Source organism: Lolium perenne, chromosome 6, assembly GCF_019359855.2.
Source record: "Lolium perenne isolate Kyuss_39 chromosome 6, Kyuss_2.0, whole genome shotgun sequence".
NCBI lineage: Eukaryota > Viridiplantae > Streptophyta > Magnoliopsida > Poales > Poaceae > Lolium > Lolium perenne.
Genome location: NC_067249.2, coordinates 217556684 through 217561555, shown reverse-complemented (window position 1 = coordinate 217561555; position 4872 = coordinate 217556684).

Below are 4872 nucleotides of genomic sequence, written 5' to 3'. Positions count from 1 at the left end.
TGCTTGCCGTTTTTCCTTGGCTTTTTGCTCCAGTTGTTTGTCACGATTTTTGATCTTTCTTCTCTCTCTTTTTCATATCTCGACAGAGAAACTTGCAGAGGCCAACGAACGTGCCGACGCACTTGCTCAAAAACTTGAGCAAAGTGAGGCGGCTCGCAAGAAAGCCGAACTCGCAGCTAGCGAAGCCAAGGCCGAAGCTGATGAAGCCAAGGCAAAAGCTGCTGGTGTCGAGGAACTGCAGAAAAAACTTGAGGATGCTACATCTGCCTTAAACGAGCACAAAGCTGCGCAAGCTTCTCGTGAACAAGGAATCCTCAAGCGCCTGAAAACTCAAAGTCGCCGCACTTTCAGTAATTTTGCTGATCCCTTCTATTTTTATGAGAATCGTTGTTTCTTGTCTTTTGACTAATGCTTTGTTTTCTTGACAGCCCAAACAAACCAGGATTTTGATCTGATGAATCCTGTCGATGACCCGCTCCTTGACGCACTTTCCTATCTGGAGCTTCATGGGTCCGAGATTCGTGAAGGTGTGTCGAATGCTAACGCAGTATTGTCGGCATTGTTCCCCTACTTCTTCCCGAAGAAAGAGGAGCCTGCGACTTTCCTTAACCTTGCCAAGATGTTCAATTCACCGGAAGACCTTGGACTGAAGATGCGCCAAGAAAATATGAAGGTTGCCGTTGAGAACACCTTGTCGCGTTGGTTGCGACGAGTCAACGAGACTATTGACTGGATGAAAGTTGGCGACACCGAGCAGATAGAACAATCAAGGTGGAAGTCGCTGATTAAGGCAGCCAAACCTAACACAAAGAAGATCTTGGCCTATCTCGGGATTAAACCAGCGTCGACTCCTAGCTCGTCAAGGCCGGAGGTCTAGTTGCATGTCTCTGTTTTTCTTTCTGTTTCTTTTGCTCTTGTCGCCAAAGTAGTCATTTGGCGACACGTACTTCCTTAGCTCCACTGTAATGCCCTTGTAATTATTCCAAGAGATTAATGAAACCTCTGTCTTTGCTTGTTGTTTGATGTTGTCTTGTTTAAATTTCAGTTGATATTTGATAACTATACTCCATCTTCCGCTCCTTCCAATGTTTCGCCTTCTTCTTCTCGCGCGAGGAGAGCTTTTGTCGAAATACGCACCTGTCGACGATACCTTGTCGCAAGAACTAGATGAACTTCGACAAGCAACTTCGGTATGCGAAGAAGCAAACACTTGTGATGATGGAGCAATCTCGTAAGTCATACTGAAGCCGAAAAAGTTGCTCTTGACAAGCTCGCGAGGCCGTGGCTGCTAAGGAAATTGCTGCTTCCGAGGCTGAAAAGGCGACTACTCGAGAAAATTTCATGCTCGAATTGATGAATGAAGCCAGCGCAGATATGTCGGGTATGCTTGTTTCATCTTCCGATATCTTTCATCTTCATGCTATGTCTCTTAAAGGTTTCTACTTCGTTGTTTTGATAGGTTCCTTTACTGATGCTGCTGCCGAGGAAGAGAGGGTAAATGCTAGGACGAACCTCCTTGTTAACCTTTCCCTGGACCATGGTTCTTTGTTTTGGGCTACCCCAGAGAGGACCCGCCAAATTGTCAGATTTCAGGATCGCACCTCTCAAACTCGTGATTTCCTTGACTTCTGTACCAAGACCTTGTCCATGGTTTATAACTCCATGTTTCCTCGGAACATTCAACCAAAAACTCTTCCTGAATTGATGGAAAGATTCAAGGATGCTCGCAGTATCCATGATTTTGTCAAAGCTCAATTGGTAGCTGGCGCCAGATTTGCTCTTATCATGCTCCAGATCTGCCACTCAAATCTTGACCTTACCCAAGTTGTCGTGAAGGTTCATCAGAAGGTAAAACGTCGAAGAGTTGGTATTGACCGAATTAACACGAAGGTTTCGCCTATAGCCGAAGAAATGATTGAAGACCTTCTTCGGATGGACGCCGACTTTTTTGCCGATGGTCACTATGCCGATTTTCTTGGCTGCTCTGAAGAAAACAGAGTTACCCTTGATGACATACTGAATCGAGACTAGTTATTTTCCTCCTGTAGATAATTCTTCTTTGTGACCCATGACTGTGATTATATTGTGAAGCAATCATTATATTTGTATGTTTGTCTAGCCCCCGAGTATTTTGGTGACTCTTTACTGTATTTGCATATTGCGAGGTTTTGAACCAAGGCATTTATGTATTTATGTCGAATATGAGCCCCCGAGCTTCTTTATTGAGTACTATTTTGTATTTTTACTGACTCACGAGGTATTTTAATACCAAGGCAAGGTTTTTTCTTTTTTGATGAACTATATTGAAATTTGTCGGAGCGAAGACTTTGAACATGTTGATAAAGAGAAAGGTATATTGACACTATCTTTATTATATTGCAGCACCGCGAGCCCGACTCATTAAAAACCTTCTCCGGCCCCACTCGGTGCCCCGAAAAAGGAAAAGAGTGTGTCTGAAAACTCGCGGGCGTTTCAGTACATTGAAGTTTTACAAGGACTATATTTCGACTCTAGGCGTAGAACCGCCTGAGTTGCGCCACGTTCCAGGGGTTTGGCTCCTCCACCCCTGTCTTCTTGTCCTTTATCCTGTATGCTCCTCCTCCGATTACTTCCGTGACAATGTAAGGGCCAAGCCATGGTGACTCGAGTTTTTCATGACTTTTTTGCGTGAGCCGAAGAACTAGGTCTCCCACCTGAAAAGATCTTGGCCGTAAACATCGACTGTGGTAATTCTTCAAGTCCTGTTGATATTTGGTTACCCGAGACAGTACTTCATCTCGAGCTTCATCAAGTGCGTCGACGTCATCTTCTAGCGCTTTTCTCGACGTCTCTTCGTCATATTCCACGACGCGTGGAGAGTTGTGCTCTATCTCGATTGGTAATACTGCTTCTGCTCCATGAACCAGGAAAAACGGAGTTTCTTGTGTTGCTGTGTTTGGTGTTGTTCGGATGCTCCACAACACGCTTGGTAGTTCTTCTGGCCAGGTATGTCGAGCTTTTTCCAGTGGTCCTAACAAGCGTTTCTTGATGCCATTGCAGATGATGCCATTGGCTTTCTCGACTTGCCCATTGGTTTGAGGATGTGCAAGCGACGCAAAGTGCAACTTGATACCCACCTCTTCGCAATAATCCTTGAATTCGTGGGATGTGAAGTTATCGCCGTTGTACGTGACGATGCTGTGGGGCACTCCAAATCTGAAAACGAGGCCTTTTATGAATTTCTGCGGATGCTCCGTGCGGTGAATTTATCGGCTTCGCTTCTATCCACTTTGTAAATTTGTCGACGACTACTAGCATATACTCCTTTCCTCCTGGCCAGGATTTGTGTAACTTGCCCACCATATCAAGTCCCCATTGAGCAAAGGGCCATGACAATGGTATTGGTGCTAGCTCTTTCTTTGGAGAATGAGGTTTTGCGGCGAACCTTTGACACGCGTCGCAAGTTCTTACTATGTCCTTGGCGTCCTCGATTGCTGTCAACCAGTAGAATCCTGCCCGAAAAACCTTGGCTGCAATAGCTCGACTACTTGCGTGGTGGCCACATATTCCTTCGTGTACATCCTTCAGAATTATTCTTCCTTCTTCGGGTGTGACACACCTTTGCAAGACGCCTGAAATACTTCGCTTATACAATTCTCCTTTGACCACCGTGAAAGCTTTGGAGCGTCGAATTACTCGCCTTGCCTCAACTGGATCGTCGGGTATTTCTTTCCTGAGGATGTATGATATGTACGTCTGCATCCACGGTGTCTGTATCATCATGACCAGGTCCTGATCTTCTTCTTCTTCTTCTTGCTTTTCCTTGGTAGCCCCCGAGGGTTTCTTCTCCTTCTTTTTTGATTTTGTTGATTTGGTGGACCTCTCTGTTATTTCTTCCCAGAATACACCTGGCGGGACTGCAAGGCATTGCGACCCGGTGTTTGCAAGAACGTCGGCTTCGTCGTTGCTCAATCTACTAATATGATTTACTTCGCATCCATCGAACAACTTCTCGAGCTCGTTGTACACCTCCTTGTATGCCATCATGCTATCATTGACTGCGTCACATTGGTTCATAACTTGCTGAGCCACCAACTGTGAGTCGCCAAAGATTTTTAGTCGAGTTGCACCGCAGGCTTTCGCCATCTTCATCCCGTGTATGAGAGCCTCATATTCTGCTTCATTGTTAGATGCGTTAGGAAACGTCATCCGAAGGATGTACTTCAACTTGTCGCCTTCAGGTGATATGAGTACTACTCCTGCGCCAGCTCCTTCTAGTCTTTTGGACCCGTCAAAGTTCATGGTCTAGGTTCTCGACAAATCTGGAGGTCCTGTATTTTGCAACTCCATCCACTCTGCGATGAAGTCCGGCAGTATTTGCGACTTTATTGCTTTTCTTTTTTCATACATGATGTCCCGCGGGGAAAGTTCTATTCCCCAAAGGGAGACACGACCCGTAGCTTCTGGGTTGTTCAGTATATTTGACAAGGGAGCTTCATTGACCACTATGATCGGATGTGCCGAAAAATAATGGCGCAATTTTCGTGCTGTCGTGAACACTCCATATGCTATCTTTTGGTACTGAGGATACCTTTGTTTTGAGGGCGATAAAACTTCGCTAACGAAGTATACTGGCCTCTGCACGCCGTGGAGTTTTCCTTCTTCTTCCCTTTCGACAACTAGCACCGTGCTCACCACTTGGGGCGTGGCTGCGATATACAGCAGGAGAGGTTCCCTTTCTTTTGGCGCCACCAAAATTGGTGGTGTCGAGATTGTGCGCTTCAAATCCTCGAAAGCTCTGTCGGCTTCTTCGTTCCACTGGAATTTATCTCCTTGCTTTATCAAAGCGTAAAATGGTAACGCTTTTTCACCCAGCCTAGCGACGAATCTGCT